This window comes from Lithobates pipiens, unplaced genomic scaffold, assembly GCF_037356315.1.
Source record: "Lithobates pipiens isolate NorthernLeopardFrog02 unplaced genomic scaffold, aLitPip1_a1.2 Scaffold_30, whole genome shotgun sequence".
Classification (NCBI taxonomy): Eukaryota; Metazoa; Chordata; class Amphibia; order Anura; family Ranidae; genus Lithobates; species Lithobates pipiens.
In genome coordinates this window covers 34,032,538-34,050,963 of record NW_027507791.1, presented here as the reverse complement: position 1 = coordinate 34,050,963, position 18,426 = coordinate 34,032,538, and the positions used below count along the sequence as shown (strand labels likewise).

The following is an 18,426-nucleotide window of genomic DNA, read 5'->3' as shown; positions in this document are numbered from 1 at the left end:
TCCTTCTGTTCCCCTGCCGGGGTGGCCTTAGATTTCTGTATCCTTAGAAAAGAAGGTTTTGTGTTTTTCCAGTCCCTTCTAAATTCCCTACCAGGAGAGTAGGACCTGGACTCTCTATATTTGTCCGGAAGATTACGTCTGTAAACAGGTCCCTTCTGCGTCTTGGGTCTCCTGTCGGAGGGGATCAGGCCTGACTTCCCTCCTGTTACCTTGGATATGGCAGAGTCTAACTTGGCACCGAACAGATTTGCGCCATCATATGGAATTCTGCACCAATTTATTTTTGATGCTGTATCGGCCATCCACGGTTTGAGCCATAGCGCTCTTCTCGCTGTTACAGAGGCCAGCATAGCCTTGGCTGAAGATCTTATAATATCTACTGATGCCTCTGCTAGCTTGACTTCTTGCAGAGAGGAAATAATCTTTCCCATTTCAATGCCATCCTGTAGGTCTTTTTCTATTTTAGATGCCCATCCTGAGATGGCTGTGGCCACTGCTGCTGTGGTAATTGCTGGTCTACAGGCTCCCCCAGCCATGGAATATGCCTTCTTCAATTCTAGGTCCATCTTTCGGTCGAGCACATCCCGAAAGGAAACAGCATCCTCGATTGGTAGTGTGACGTGGCGGGTGAGGCACATTAATGAGGAATCGATGATGGGAGCATTAATTAAAGGCTTCACTTTTAACTCTTTTAAAGGGTACATCTTGGCTAATCTGTTTGTAAGACTAGATCTTTTGTCAGACCTCTCCCACTCGTCTTTAATGAGATCCTCCAGCTCCACTATAAATGGGAAGGATAACGGATCTCTTTTTAGGTTTGGAAAATATTTCTGTATTTTCTGAGGTTCTGCCGCATCATCTTGCCAGCCGAATGCTTCTTTAACGCCCTTTGCAAAGTGTTCCACCAGGGAAAAATCAAAGCCCACTGACATCTCCTGACCCTCATCTTCAGAGGAAGATTGTGATGCCTGAGTGAGATGGGGGTCTGCTGAAGATGTACTGGGAGCAGCTCTATCTAATGCTGGTGTTGTTGTTTCTAGTATGGACTCCCGCACTGATTCTCTTATGAGGTCTGTAGCAATTCTTGCGTCTGCGACAGGCAAGTTATCTGGCAGTGCCGGAGCGCCGCATACCCAGCAAGTGTTTGCTGCAGGTTGGGTGTGGCGGCTTTGACATTGTGAGGAAGGAGATCTCCTGCGACTTGATCGACTGTGGCGTGAGTAGCTATGTTGTGAGTGGCTGTGTCTTCAGTGCCATGAAGGAGATCTTGAGCGGCTCCTGCGGGACATCCTGCTAGACGTATGGCTAGACCTTCTCCCATGGCTGGAACTTGCGCCTCTTGATCTAGACGGGCTGCCAAAAAAATGCAGCATTTAACGTCTGACACTCTTTTTTTCTCCCCTTCAATACTTACCTTGCCCGGTAAAGCCTCTTACCTAACTTGTTGATGGTGGTCTGCGTGGGCAGTGGACTCCATAGAAAAAAAGGGGTGAAGGACAGTCTGAGATATAGAGAGAAATAATGTGTACATATATATATATATATATATATATATATATATATATATATATATATATATATATATATATACACACACACATATATACATACACATACAATTCACTTATAAATATATATATATTATTTATTAACAAAGTTTATCTGCAAGAAACAATATAATAACAATAATAATAATATATATAGGAGTCCCACAGGGACTTACCTGGAGACTGCAGAGTGATCTACATGCAGAGGCAGCAACCTTCCTTAAGTTTTGCAGATTGCACAGCAGAATCACAGAGAAATACAGCTCTGTATTTGAAAATAGCGCCATTGTGGCGGCTAATTGACGCTCTGCGCATGCACAGAAGCGTCCCGAGTGTTCCAGCGCCATTTTGGATAAGGGAACACACATTGAAAACAATAATGGGGAAAAAAAAACACTAGCACTGCACGTGCTCAGAGTGGCCGAACGGCGCCATCTAGGCTGGAATTACAGCATAGAGAAAACAACACTGAAGGAGAAACAAACGGCGGCCATGACAGGGGACTACAAGAGACAGCAATTCCAAAGGTAGAGAAAAAAAGGGAATATAAACCACCACTTACTATAGGAATGAAAGATGGATATTATTTAAATAAGAGGAATTAATAGGCAAAGGAAGAAGGGGAGTCCACTGCAAAGGTAAAAAAAACTTCTTTAAAGCTTTGGTAATGCCAGAAATCCAGTAGCCCCTTGAGACCACCAGAGCGGGGGTTCCCTCCATAGAAGCTCCTTTAGAGACTGTACAGGAGGGACTTCCAAACAGGAGAGGCTTGAACCTGCTGGGGCGAATGCGGTAGAGGCTTATTCATCTGTAACAGGAAAACTCCGTCCGTCCAACCTGTCAGGTGAGGATAAAAAAGAGAATGCAGCAGGGTGTCTCCCCTTCAAAATTATAGTTAATCCAATCCTGTCAGGTTGTGGGGGCGGAGTCACAACCCAGTGTGTGCTGCCATGAAGGCGTCAGGAAAATGTATTTTTATTATTTTTTCTTTCTTTTTTTTCCTCTAACAGTTAATGGATTTAATAAAGAGAGATGGGGGTGTTCTACAGAGTAATAAGGTTGATATAAAACACGACTAATAAAAGTAATATTATATAAGTATATATGGGTATGCACAGAGAGGAAGGAGAAAAAGGGGAAAAAAGGGAAAGAAAGGGGATCTAAATGAGGGTTTTTTTTTTCCTCTCTTTCACAGGTAAAAGATTAAATAAAAGGGAGGTGGGTATGATCTAAAGAGTAATTGAAGATGAAACAAAACACGATTATTAAAAATAATATATATATATATGGGTGTACACACACAGATATAGAACTTAAAAAAAAGAGAGAAGATTTTTTTTTTGCCTTTTCTCTCCCCCCCTCTTCTTTCCCTCCCCCTTGCCTCATCCTTGCACCATCCGCTCCCAGAATTTAACTGGGAGATTAAGGGCGAGAAGTGAGAGAGAGGAGAGGCCTAGGGATATAAAATAAGGGATAAGTTGATTAGCAATAGAAGCCATAAGTACAGAAATAGATGAGAATAGATAGGTAGCATAAGTGGTATGGGAAAAACTGACGGACAGCTAACCTAAACCAGTGGTTCCGATATTTCCACTCCTAATAGGGACCTTACTTATTAAGTAAGTTAGACTTATTGAAGTCATTAGTTATAGGGTAGTGAATGAGGAGTGAGTGGGGTGGGGAGCGAATGGAGTAGAGATTTAGGGGGTGGGGAGGAAATTAGGGATAAGGGGTGTTAGGTTTAAGTGTGTGGAATAAATATATATATATTTTATTTATTTTTTCTTTCTCCTCTTTTTAATATTAAAGAGGATCCCCTTGGGGAATAGTACATCTCCTCCTTGAAGTATAAAATGGAAGGGTTAAAAATTTGTTCTTTCAATGCAAGAGGCCTTAATTCTCCCTCAAAAAGAAATCAAATCTTAAACTTCTTCCATAAACAAAAGGTAAAAATAGTCCTACTACAGGAAACGCATTTTCGTTCTGACCACATTCCGAAATTAACTAATAAGAACTATGTTAATTGGATTCACGACACATTCCCATACTCTAAATCAAGAGGGGTATCAATTGCATTTCACAGAGATATGTTACATCAAATAGTTCAGAAATATAAGGGGAAAGATGGTAGGTCTTTAGTGGTAAAGATTAAATTATTTGAGAGGATGGTTACAATTAGGGATGAGCCGAACACCCCCCGGTTCGGTTCGCACCAGAACTTGCGAACGACCCCCGCGTTCGGCACGAACGTTAGAACCCCATTGAAGTCTATGGGACTCGAACGTTCGAATTGGAAAGTGCTAATTTTAACGGCTAATATGCAAGATAGTGTGCTAAAAAGGGTTTGGCGATCTGCCTCCTGCCTCAGGGGACATGGGTCACTGCAAAAAAAAGTTTTAAAAACTACCGTTTTGGCGGGAGCACTGATTTTAATGACGATTAAAGTGAAAAAAAAAAAGTGAAATATTCCTTTAAATATGGTGCCTGGGGGGTGTCTATAGTATGCCTGTGAAGTGCCACGTGTTTCCCGTGTTTAGAACAGTCCCTGCACAAAATGACATTAAACGGAAATAACACCATTTAAAACTGCTTGCGGTTTTAATGTTATATCTGGTTCCTGCAATATGGTTGAAAATCATTCAGAAAAATGGCATGGGTATCCCTCCCTGCCCATTACCAGCCTATTTGGGTCTTGTACGCATATTAAGGGGAACCCCGTACCCATATTAAAAAAAGGAAATGCGTGTGGCCCCCAGGCCCTATATACTCAGAACAGCAGTATACAGGCGGTGCAAACAAGACAGGGACTGTGTAGGTTTGTTGTGTTAAGTTGAATCTGTTTGTAATTTTCAACTGGTACATTTTTAAAGTGTAGCTCCAGTCAAAAAAACTATTTTTAAGCTTTTTGGAAAACATAGGGAAGGGTTATCACCCCTGTATAATTTGTTTTGTCGTCCATCTTTTTTCATCTCACTTGCTGTTGTCTCCTTCCGTTTGCAAGTAGGAGATGTTTGTAAATTGGATGTTTGAAAGTAGGGGCCTGCCCTATATGCTCTGCAGAAATGGCGGAACAAGGTGTTGGTTTTGCAACAACATTGTAAGCCTTCAAAGTGACTCTTGGTGGCCGCTGGAGCGCCCTGCTGTGAACGATTATATCAAGAATTGTAATTACATGCCATTGTTGATCAGTGGTAGAAAAATTGACCTTTGGTGGTTGTGGTGCTGGTGCCACAACACTATAAGTCCTCACAGTTACTCTGGGTGGGCACAGGAAGGGGCCCTCCTGTGAAATATTATATCAAGAATTGTAATTACATGTCCCTGTTAAACAGGGGCAGAAAAATTGGGCCTTAGGCACTGGTGCCATCACACTGCAACCTCTGCCATACACTCTAGTTTTTTTGCAGGAATTAGCCCTGCTGCAAAGCATTGCATCAAAAATTGTACTTAAACGCCCCTGTTAAACAGGGGCAGAAAAATTGGGCCTTAGGCACTGGTGCCATCACACTGCAACCTCTGCCATACACTCTAGTTTTATTGCAGGAATTAGCCCTGCTGCAAAGCATTGCATCAAAAATTGTACTTAAACGCCCCTGTTAAACAGGGGCAGAAAAATTGGGCCTTAGGCACTGGTGCCATCACACTGCAACCTCTGCCATACACTCTAGTTTTATTGCAGGAATTAGCCCTGCTGCAAAGCATTGCATCAAAAATTGTACTTAAACGCCCCTGTTAAACAGGGGCAGAAAAATTGGGCCTCAGGCACTGGTGCCATCACACTGCAACCTCTGCCATACACTCTAGTTTTATTGCAGGAATTAGCCCTGCTGCAAAGCATTGCATCAAAAATTGTACTTAAACGCCCCTGTTGAACAGGGGCAGAAAAATTGGGCCTTAGGCACTGGTGCCATCACACTGCAACCTCTGCCATACACTCTAGTTTTTTTGCAGGAATTAGCCCTGCTGCAAAGCATTGCATCAAAAATTGTACTTAAACGCCCCTGTTAAACAGGGGCAGAAAAATTGGGCCTTAGGCACTGGTGCCATCACACTGCAACCTCTGCCATACACTCTAGTTTTTTTGCAGGAATTAGCCCTGCTGCAAAGCATTGCATCAAAAATTGTACTTAAACGCCCCTGTTAAACAGGGGCAGAAAAATTGGGCTGCTGGCATCACCCAGAACCAAAAATGTTCTTCCAACATATCAGCGGAGGAGGAAGAGGATAGACAATCAACATAACAGGACAGTCACTCAGCATCAGCATAGGCAGTCTTGAAGGGATGTGGTATTTCAAAAAAAATTATTCGGTTACATCAGCTTCAGGTGCTTGGTAGCTGTGGGTGATCCAAGACTGATTCATCTTGATGAAGGTCAGTCGATCAACTGATTCGGTGGACAGGCGCACCCTGTGATCGGTAACGAAGCCACCAGCAGCACTGAAGGTGCGTTCCGAAAGAACGCTGGATGCAGGACAGGCCAGTAGCTCAATTGCATACTGTGCAAGCTCTGGCCAGTGATCCATCCTCAAGACCCAGTAAGCCAGAGGATTTTCAGTGGGAAAGGTGTCCAAGTCTGACCTTGCCCCTAGGTATTCCTGCACCATGTAAATTAGACGCTGGCGATGGGTGCTGGAACCAATCATACCTTGGGGCTGCGGACTAAAAAATTGTCTGAACGCATCAGTCAGACGGCCACCTTCTCCACCGCTCCTTCTGACTGATGCCTCAGCAACACGTTGTCCAGGACCAGGAGTTTGTGATCTCCCAGTCTCTGGGAACGCGTTGCACAGAGCTTTCTGCAAGGCCTCCCGGAGATGTCTCATCCTCTGTTCCCTCTGCGATGGCAAGATAAGGTCGGCAACCTTACCCTTGTACCGTGGATCAAGGAGAGTGGCCAGTCAGTAATGGTCCCTCTCCTTGATCCGAAGAATACGAGGATCCTTCCGCAGGCTTTGCAGGATCAGGGAGGCCATGCAGCGTAGGTTAGCTGAGGCATTCGGTCCGGAGTCCTCTGGGTCACTAAGGACAACATGATCCACAGCTACCTCCTCCCAGCCACGTACAAGTCCACGTGTTTCTTGGGACTGTAAATCATCCCTATAAGACTGCTGCTGCTGATGCTGAGTGCCAGCCTCCACCTCCATGCTGACACAATCATCCTCCTCCTCCTCTTCCTCCTCCTCACCCTCTTCCTGTGTGATGGGTGGCACAGCAGGAACACTGTCTGGATAAAGGGGGCCTTGAGAGGCAAGGAAGTCCTCCTCTTCCTGCCTCTGTTCTGCCTCAAGTGCCCTGTCCATTATTCCACGCAGCGTATGCTCCAAGAGGTGGACAAGAGGTATAGTGTCACTGATGCATGCACTGTCACTGCTCACCATCCTTGTGGCCTCCTCAAACGGTGACAGGACAGTGCATGCATCCCTGATCATGCCCCACTGGCGTGGTGAGAAAAAACCAAGCTCTCCTGACCCTGTCCTGGTGCCGTAGTCGCACAGGTACTCATTGATGGCCCTCTGCTGCGTGTGCAGCCGCTGCAGCATGGCCAATGTTGAGTTCCATCTGGTGGGCATGTCACATATAAGGCGGTTCTTGGGCAGGTTCAACTCCTTTTGGAGCTCAGCCAGCCGAGCACAGGCATTAAATGATCGGCGGAAATGCACACAGACTCTCCTGGCCTGTTTCAGGACATCCTGTAAGCCAGGGTACCTGCCCAAGAACCGCTGCACCACCAGGTTAAGGACGTGAGCTACACAGGGCACATGGGTCAGTTGTCCCTGTCGGAGGGCGGAGAGGAGGTTGGTGCCATTGTCGCAAACCACCATTCCTGGCTTAAGCTGGCGTGGCGTCAACCACCTCTCGGCCTGCCCCTGCAGAGCTGATAAAACATCCGCCCCAGTGTGGCTCCTGTCCCCCAAACAAACCAGCGCAAGCACGGCATGGCATCGTTTTGCCTGCGTACTTGCGTAGCCCCTGCAACGCCTACGGAGCACCGCTGGTTCTGAGGACAGAGCACTGGAAGAGGCTGTGGAGGAAGAAGAAGAGGAGGGGGTGGAGGAGAGAGGTGTGTCACAACCAATAGTAGCATTTTGGAGGCGTGGTGGCGGAACAACCTCCAATACTACTGCACCTTGTCCTGCATCCTTCCCAGCAGCCAGAAGAGTGACCCAATGGGCCGTGAAAGACAGGTAACGTCCCTGTCCATGCCTGCTGGACCATGAGTCAGCGGTAATATGCACCTTACCGCTGACCGCCCTGTCCAGCGAGGCAAGGACATTGCCTTCCACATGCCGGTAGAGAGCCGGAATTGCCTTCCGTGAGAAAAAGTGGCGTTTGGGGACCTGCCACTGAGGAACCGCACATTGTACAAACTCACGGAAGGGGGCCGAATCTACCAACTGAAAAGGCAGCAGTTGAAGTGCTAGCAATTTAGCCAAGCTAGCATCCAACCGCTGGGCATGTGGATGGCTGGGAGTAAATTTCTTCCGCCGGTCCAGCAGCTGGGGCAGGGACATTTGTCTGCTATAATCGGACGTGGATGTACCACTAGCAGAGTTCCCGGAAGCACTTGGCTGTGACACACCTAATTCTACACCTTCATTCCTCTCAGAGCAGGTTTCAGAGAGGACTGAAGGTCTAGTGGGGTTGGAGATGCCAGCTGATGAGGAGCAAGAAGAGGTCCGCTTTGTTCTTTGGTGTGGGTCTTTGAGGTATGCTTGCCAACGAGCTGCATGGCAGGTCAACATATGTCTGGTCAAGCATGTGGTGCCCAAGCGGCTGATGTTTTGGCCACGTGAGATACGCTTGAGACATATGTTGCAAATAGCAGCGGTGCGATCTGATGCACTCGTCTCAAAAAAGGCCCACACCAAAGAACTTTTAGAATAACGCGCAGAGGAAGCGCTCTGCGCAGAGGAAGCGCTCTGCGCAGGCGGAGCTCTGCGGTGTGATTCAGTCGGTGTGCTGCCCCTAAGCTGGCCCCCGGAGGGCATCCTGCCTCGTTGGACATGTGCCTCCTCCTCCTCCTCCTCCTCCTCCTCCTCCCTCCTTCCAGGCACCCACGTGGAGTCAGTGCCCTCATCATCCCCTCCCTCTTCATCGCTGTAGCAAACCTGGCAGTATGCTGCAGCTTGTGGAACATTACTGCCAGATTGCTGTCCTTCTTGAGCATCCCCTCTCTCTGTGCTCACGCTACTGCCTTCCTCTAGCTGAGTGTCATCATCAGAGCCCACCAAACACTGGGCATCCTCCTGGAGCATGTACCCAACACTGTGCTCAAAGAGTTCAGGAGACTCCTCAGGAGGACGTGGTGGGTCTAGGGAAGGAGTCACTGATGATGACATTGAGAGAAGGGACGACGATGTGTTGGCAGCTGCTTTTCTACTACCCTGAGACTGGGTGAGAGAGGATGAGGAGGATGAAGAGGGCTTGGTCATCCACTCTACCAAGTCGTTGGCATGTTGCGGTTCAACATGTCCAGCTGCAGAAAAGAAGGACAAGCATGTCCCATGGCCACGTGCTGATGACAATGCACCGCGTCCCCGACCAGCACTGTTGTCTCTAGACACAGAGCCTGCTTGCCCTCTTTTATCGGCTCGCGCCTGTCTGCCTCTCCTTGCTGGCCTTCCAGACATGGTAATGGCCTGAAGGGAGTTGGGTAAAACAGTAGTTGGGTAGTTTATATTGTGCTGGAGGCACACAACACCCACTAACTCCTGCAGATGCCTTTTTTATAGAACAGCAGAGTTAAAGGGGTATATACAGATGTATACTGTGCTGTGCTGGAGGCACAGACAACTTCCAATAACTCCAGCAGATGCCAATCGGGCCCAAATACAGAACAGCTATGTAGGTGGATAATAGCGGTATGTACTGGGTACAGAGCAGGCACACAGCACGCACTATCTCCTGAGTGACACTGCTGACTGCAAGCTCTATTGTTAAAGATGGACCACTAGCTATATAGGTGAGGTGAATATCACGGTGTATACTGCGGTCAGGGCACGCAGACAATAACAAGAAAACAGCAGAGTTAAAGGGGTATATACAGATGTATACTGTGCTGTGCTGGAGGCACAGACAACTTCCAATAACTCCAGCAAATGCCAATCGGGCCCAAATACAGAACAGCTATGTAGGTGGATAATAGCGGTATGTACTGGGTACAGAGCAGGCACACAGCACGCACTATCTCCTGAGTGACACTGCTGACTGCAAGCTCTATTGTTAAAGATGGACCACTAGCTATATAGGTGAGGTGAATATCACGGTGTATACTGCGGTCAGGGCACGCAGACAATAACAAGAAAACAGCAGAGTTAAAGGGGTATATACAGATGTATACTGTGCTGTGCTGGAGGCACAGACAACTTCCAATAACTCCAGCAAATGCCAATCGGGCCCAAATACAGAACAGCTATGTAGGTGGATAATAGCGGTATGTACTGGGTACAGAGCAGGCACACAGCACGCACTATCTCCTGAGTGACACTGCTGACTGCAAGCTCTATTGTTAAAGATGGACCACTAGCTATATAGGTGAGGTGAATATCACGGTGTATACTGCGGTCAGGGCACGCAGACAATAACAAGAAAACAGCAGAGTTAAAGGGGTATATACAGATGTATACTGTGCTGTGCTGGAGGCACAGACAACTTCCAATAACTCCAGCAGATGCCAATCGGGCCCAAATACAGAACAGCTATGTAGGTGGATAATAGCGGTATGTACTGGGTACAGAGCAGGCACACAGCACGCACTATCTCCTGAGTGACACTGCTGACTGCAAGCTCTATTGTTAAAGATGGACCACTAGCTATATAGGTGAGGTGAATATCACGGTGTATACTGCGGTCAGGGCACGCAGACAATAACAAGAAAACAGCAGAGTTAAAGGGGTATATACAGATGTATACTGTGCTGTGCTGGAGGCACAGACAACTTCCAATAACTCCAGCAAATGCCAATCGGGCTCAAATAGAGAACAGCTATGTAGGTGTATATAGTGGTATGTACTGGGTACAGAGCACGCAGACAGCACGCACTAACACTACTGACTGCAAGCTCTATTATTAAAGCTAGATCACTAGCTATATAGGTGAGGTGAATATAGTGGTGTATACTGCGGTCAGGGCACGGACAGTAACCACTACACAAGAGCAAAATAGTAAATCAGCCAAAAACGATTGGTGTGTAACTGTGTTGAAGGTACACAGAACACCCACTGCTTCAGATGCTAACAAACACTACACGAGGCCGCCTGAAAGGCAGCTTTATATAGTGTGGGGCGTGCACTACACAGTCTGAGCTATGATTGGCCACAGGCAGGATGCCTGTGGCCAACCATTGCTCTTCCCGCTACTGGCGCTGCGATTGGCCAAGCATGCGGGGTCACAGTGCATGCTTGGCCAATCGTGAGACAGCAATGCATTGCGCCATCGCAGTGCATTGTGGGCCACACGAATTTTGCCGCGAACGGCCCAAACGTTCGGAATTCGGCGAACGCATGAACGACCAATGTTCGAGTCGAACATGCGTTCGACTCGAACACGAAGCTCATCCCTAGTTACAATTATCAATCTTTACTTACCAAACTATGAACAAATTAAGACAGGGATAAAAATCCTGAGGGATGCACTGGACAGTGCAGAAGGAACCATAATAATTGGGGGAGACCTGAATTTTATAATGGATATGAAAAGGGACACCACTAATATTAATTCCCAAAGAAAAAATAAACAACTAAAAGAATTTAAAGAACTATTAGATAAATATCAACTGATTGACATATGGAGGGTACAACATCAAAAGGATAAGAACTACACATATTACTCAAATATTCACGACTCTTATCATAGGATAGACTATTTTTTTTTTAATCAAACTGGGCTATTGATGAATCCAACAACAAGCATAGGAGGATTTTTATGGTCCGATCATGCACCGATATATCTAGAATTAGAAATAACGGAATATAAAAAAAACAAGAGGAAGATGGAGTCTGAATGATAATCTGCTTAAAGAAAAAAAAATGTGTGGAGGATATTCAACAAGCGATAAAGGAATTTCAGTTAATTCATGATAAAGATGATACCTCACTCCCCATGCAGTGGGAAACTTTAAAATGTGTTTTAAGGGGACTGTTCATCAAGCACGGTTGTAGGTTAAAAAGGGAAAAAGAACAAAGGAAAACTCAATTGTTGCTGGAAATCGGGAGATTGGAAAGCAAACACAAACAGAATATGAAGTCAGAGGATAATATACTCTTAAAAGATAAAAGAATTGAGCTGCAAGCCGTGCTTGATGAAGAGTCTCTGCGTACAAGGGACAGGAATAGAACACAATGGTACCAACAAGGAAATAAAACGGGGAAATTATTAGCAAAAACACTTAGAGAACAACAGCCCACAACATCTATAGTAAAGATTTTAAAAACAAACGGGGAAATAACATACGACCCAACTGAAATTATAAAAACATTCCAAAACTATTATGATAAATTATATAATATAGAAATTCAACAGGAAAATAAAAAAGAGGAAAGGGCGGAAAAGATTGGAAAATACGTTAACGAAACAGCTTTGCCTAGATTCCCTAGAGAAGTAATTGAGGAAATGGAAGAAGAAATTTCAGGGGAGGAGATACAATGGGCAATAGCTGAAATGGCCCTGGGAAAGAGCCCAGGACCAGACGGCTACACAGCAAGGTTTTATAAACAATTTCAAGATTTAATTATACCCTTACTCAAAAAAACATATAATTCTATAACTAAAATGCAAACTTTTGTACCACAAAGTACGGAAGCACATATAATACTTATCCCAAAACCAGAAAAAGATCATACATTAAGTAAAAACTTTCGTCCTATCTCATTAACAAACATTGATATTAGACTATACTCAAAAATTATCTCTAATAGATTAACTTTAAGAATGCCAGAATATATAAAGCTAGATCAAACAGGGTTTATAAAGGGGCGAGAAACCAGGGACAACATAATAAAGACATGTACGCTGATGGAGCATGCTCAGAGGGCCGCCATCCCAGCCTGTTTACTAACTATAGATGCTGAGAAAGCTTTCGATAGGGTGGGATGGTGGTTCTTAGAGGAGGCATTATTACAGATAGGACTAGGTCCTAGAATGTTAGGCAGGATTATGGCATTATATGCCAATTCAAGGGCCAAAGTAAGAATAAACGGGATGTTTTCAGAGTATATAAAAGTGTCAAACGGGACCCGTCAAGGATGCCCTCTATCCCCGTTATTATACATAATAGTAATGGAACATCTAATTAATGCAATAAGGAATAATAAAGATATACAAGGGATCAAAGTTAAGGATAAAGAATATAAGTTGGCAGTATATGCAGATGATTTATTGCTATATATAACAAACCCTATTATAACAATCCCTAATATAATAAAAGAACTGGATAGTAGACATGCGCATTCGTTTTCGTCCGAATGCATTTTCGTCCGAATTTCAGCTATTTTCGTTTTCGTTTTGACAAACGATAACGAAAGCACAAAATCCGAAAAACGAAAGATCCGACATAAATAAATGCTTTATTTTCGTTTTCATTGTTACAACAGTTCGATATAGAATAAGAGATTCGACATGACTCTGACAACAATCTGTGCCTTACCTCTATTAGTCCAAGATTATATAGAGAAAATATTCGACAGAGAAAAAAGATTTGACAGAGAGAAAAGATTCTGCAAGTTACTGTCCTAAAAAGTGTTTGGGGACCCGGGTCCTGCCCCAGGGGACATGTATCAATGCAAAAAAAAGTTTTAAAAACGGCCTTTTTTTCGGGAGCAGTTATTTTAATAATGATTAAAGTGAAACAATAAAAGTGTAATATTCCTTTAAATTTCGTAGGGGGGGTTGTCTATAGTATGCCTGTGAAGGGGCGCATGTTTCCCATGCTTAGAATTGTTCCTGCACAAAGTGTCATTTATGCAGGAAAAAAAGTCCTTTAAAATCACTCGCAGCTATTATGAATTGTCGGCTCCCGTAATACAGAGAACACTCATTGAAAGTCATTGATAAAAAAAAAAATAAATAAATAAAAAAAAAGCGTGGGGGTCCCCCAAATTCAATTACCAGGCCCTTCAGGTCTGGTATGGATATTAAGGGGAACCCTGCCTCAAATTTAAGAAAAAAATTTGACGTGGGGTTCCCCCTAAATATCCATAACCAGACCCTTCAGGTCTGGTATGGATATTAAGGGGAACCCCGCATCAAATTTAAAAAAAATTTGACGTGGGGTTCCCCCTAAAAATCCATACCAGACCCTTTATCCGAGCACGCAACCTGGCAGGCCGCAGGAAAAGAGGGGGGGACGAGAGAGCGGCCCCCCTCCCTCCTGAACCGTACCAGGCCACATGCCCTCAACATTGGGAGGATGCTTTGGGGGTCCGTGACCCCTCAAAGCACCTTGTCCCCATGTTGATGAGGACAAGGGCCTCATCCCCACAACCCTGGCCGGTGGTTGTGGAGGTCTGCGGGCGGGGGGCTTATCAGAATCTGGAAGCCCCCTTTAACAAGGGGACCCCCAGATCCCGGCCCCCCCCTGTTTGAAATGGTAAGGGGGTACAAAAGTACCCCTACCATTTCACAAAGAAAGTGTAAAAAATGATTAAATAAAACAAACACACTTTTGAAAAATTCCTTTATTAAAAAAAAAAAAAAAAAAAAAGATTCCAGCGGCGGTAATCCACTATCCAGCGACGGACGATCATCTCTCCAGCGATGTCTCATGTCATCCAGCGCAGCGAATCCTCCGTCCTTCTGTCTCCGTGGAGGAGACACTGCAAGGATTCCGGCGGATGACGTTTCTTATATACGGAGGGCGGGGCCACCTGTCACCTGACCCCGCCCCCCTCTGACGCAAGGGGAAACCCGGGGTTCCCTGTGACGTAGGGGTGACCCGCACCCCTCTGATGTAACACAGGCAGGTTTCCGTTACATCAGAGGGGGGCGGGGTCACCCATACGTCACGGGGAACCCCGGGTTTCACCTTGCGTCAGAGGGGGGCGGGGTCAGGTGACGGGTGGCCCCGCCCTCCGTATATAAGAAACGTCATCCGCCGGAATGCCTGCAGTGTCTCCGTGGAGGAGACAGAAGAAGGATGCTGCGCTGCGCTGGATGACATTAGACATCGCTGGAGAGATGACCGTCCGTCGCTGGATAGCAAGAGTGGATTACCGCCGCTGGAATCTTTTTTTTATTTTTAATAAAGGAATTTTTAAAAAGGGTGTTTGTTTTATTTAAACATTTTTTACACTTCCTTTGTGAAATGGTAGGGGTAGTTTTGTACCCCCTTACCATTTCAAACAGGGGGGGGCCGGGATCTGGGGGTCCCCTTGTTAAAGGGGGCTTCCAGATTCTGATAAGCCCCCCGCCCGCAGACCTCCACAACCACCGGCCAGGGTTGTGGGGATGAGGCCCTTGTCCTCATCAACATGGGGACAAGGTGCTTTGAGGGGTCACGGACCCCCAAAGCATCCTCCCAATGTTGAGAGTATGTGGCCTGGTACGGTTCAGGAGTGAGGGGGGGCCGCTCTCTCGTCCCCCCTCTTTTCCTGCGGCCTGCCAGGTTGCGTGCTCGGATAAAGGGTCTGGTATGGATTTTTAGGGGGAACCCCACGTCAATTTTTTTTTTAATTTGACGCGGGGTTCCCCTTAATATCCATACCAGACCTGAAGGGTCTGGTTATGGATATTTAGGGGGAACCCCACGTCAAATGTTTTCTTAAATTTGAGGCAGGGTTCTCCTTAATATCCATACCAGACCTGAAGGGCCTGGTAATTGAATTTGGGGGACCCCCACGCTTTTTTATTTATTTATTTATTTATTTATCAATGACTTTCAATGAGTGTTCTCTGTATTACGGGAGCCGACAATTCATTATAGCTGCGAGTGATTTTAAAGGACTTTTTTTCCTGCATAAATGACACTTTGTGCAGGGACAATTCTAAGCACGGGAAACATGCGCCCCTTCACAGGCATACTATAGACAACCCCCCCTACGAAATTTAAAGGAATATTACACTTTTATTGTTTCACTTTAATCATTATTAAAATCACTGCTCCCGAAAAAACGGCCGTTTTTAAAACTTTTTTTTGCATTGATACATGTCCCCTGGGGCAGGACCCGGGTCCCCAAACACTTTTTAGGACAGTAACTTGCAAATTAGCCTTTAAAATTAGCACTTTAGATTTTGAACGTTGGAGTCCCATAGACTTTAATAGAGTTCTAAAGTATGCTATATAGTTAGCTCCGTCAAATCTTCTTTATACATTCGACAGACACCATAAGCCTTCCAAGACAGATTCGACCGTAATTCATGTGGATTTTCGGACGAATGCAATTTTTGAACGAAAAACGAAATAAATAAAAACGAATTTCGGGAGTAACTAAATAAATTAAGTTTTCAGACGAAAACGAAATTCCGAAACAAAATATTTTACTCTGCACATGTCTACTGGATAGATTTGGGGAACTAAGCAATTTTAGGGTAAATTACGAGAAATCAGAAATGATGAATATTACTCTAAGGCCGGGTTCACACTGCTGCGGGGGGAGATCCGGATGTGATTCGCACCGCAAATCACATCCGATCTCCGTAGCAATGCGAGTTCAGCCATACAGATAGTATGGCTGAATTCACATCGCTCCCGCAGCAAACTCGCATGGGACCCTTTTTTTGGTCCGCAACAGAATCGGATCGCATGGGGGTTCACACCATGCGATCCGATTCCTGTGCGAGTCGGCAGATCGCACTGCGATATGCGGACGGATCTGGGGGTGTCATTAACATATCATTGACACTCCCAGCCATCCGCATAGGGCAGTGTGAACTGCCGGCAGGAGTAATGCGATACAGGAAAACGCCGCGGATTTGCGGCATTCCCGCATCGCAGCGGTGTGAACCTGGCCTAAAAGAAGAAATGCAATTACTTTTACAAAAAGATTTCCCATTTAAGGCTGGGTTCACACTGCTGCGGGGGGAGATCCGTATGTGATTCGCACCGCAAATCACATCCGATCTCCGTAGCGATGCGAGTTCAGCCATACAGATAGTATGGCTGAATTTGCATTGCTCCCGCAGCAAACTCGCACGGGACCCTTTTTTTGGTCCACAACAGAATCGGATCGCATGGGGGTTCACACCATGCGATCCGATTCCTGTGCGAGTCGGCAGATCGCACTGCGATATGCGGACGGATCTGGGGGTGTCATTAACATATCATTGACACTCCCAGCCGTCCGCATAGGGCAGTGTGAACTGCCGGCGGGAGTAATGCGATGCGGGAAAACGCAGCGGATTCGTGGCGTTCCCGCATCGCAGCGGTGTGAACCCGGCCTAAATGGCAGAAAGAGGCGATCAAATACCTGGGTACTATGATCCCGAGGGATTTGAAACGGATACAGGAATTAAATCATAATGCGGTTATACGTATACGTATACGTTATAAGTAATAAAACAATTGCAAAAATACGAAAAAATAACATATTCATGGCTAGGGAGAATAAATATAATAAAAATGGAGCTATTACCAAAAATGTTATATGTCTTCCAAACACTTCCCATTGTTCCACTTAAGAGGATAATGATAGATCTAAAGAAGGCCATAAATAGTTTTATATGGGCAAAAAAAACTCCCGAATAAAAAGGGAAACATTAACTAGAACAAAAGAAAATGGAGGTTTAGCATTACCTGATTTTTTAAAATATATGCAGGCGGCTTCATTGGTTAGAGTTATAAACTGGCAACATGATGGTAAAAATAAACAACGGGTAGTTTTGGAAGAAGATATTGCGGGGACACAGCTAAAATTTTTGCCGTGGATAAAACCTGAATTAAGGGAAAAAAAAGGGATCTGCCAATTTTTGTAAGAGCTACTTTAAAAATATGGGATGCAGTGTTAAAAAAAGGCAAGCTATCCTCCAGGACTGGACCCTTATCTCCATTGATGTCCAACCCAGAATTTAAGCCAGCATTGGAAAGCGTCAGATATATGAAATGGAACAAGATGGAGAATATAAGATTGGTCCAGATACTGGTGGATGGAAATATGCCTAGTCTAACTGATCTTGGATTAGAAGTAAAAAAAACACTGGTTACAATATCATCAATTAGAAACATTTGTTGAAATAAACAAAAACTTAATACATAGACCACTAACTAAATTCGAGCAGATAATTTTAAAAGAGCAGAATCATAAGAATAAACTATCTAAAGTATATGTATCGTTACCCACAGGAGATATTAGAGATTTAATAGGAATAAGAAAATGGGAAGAAGAACTAGGAGAAATAATTACAGAAGAAGAATGGAAAAAAATCTTAGGAATAATACATAAAACCTCAACGGCGGTAAAGCATCAAGAACGAAATTATAAAGTGACAATGAGGTGGTATTGGAGTCCAGTGGCATTAAAAAAATTAATAAAGGAAATACAGAGAAATGTTGGAGGTGTGGGATAGAAAAAGGGACAATGGAAAATATTTGGTTCAGCTGTAAAAAAATAAAAAACTTTTGGTTAAATGTTTTTGAGATATACCAAAAAGTGACTGGAAAAAAACTGGCTCCAGATGTGAAGGTAGCATTATTCTCTCTTACATCAGATACTGTGGATAGTATGAAAAATGGAATAATACAACATATGACAACAGCAGCTAGAACAATAATAGCACGTAAATGGAAAGAAACAGTGAGTCCAACAGTGTGGGAATGGGTATGTGAATTGAACGAAATATGTTACATGGAAAAACAAATAAGAGAAGAAGGATATATAGATAATCAGGTACCAATTGTATGGAAGCAGTGGGAAGAGTTCAGGCTCTCAAATGGATTGAGGGAATATT

The 18,426-nt window shown here is 44.7% G+C and overlaps 1 protein-coding gene across 1 annotated transcript in view; it reads left to right on the top strand.

The window, feature by feature from the left end:
* Window positions 1–18,426, top strand: part of LOC143942156 (uncharacterized) — a 1,285,630-nt gene that overhangs the window by 563,447 nt on the left and 703,757 nt on the right. The window lies entirely within an intron of this gene.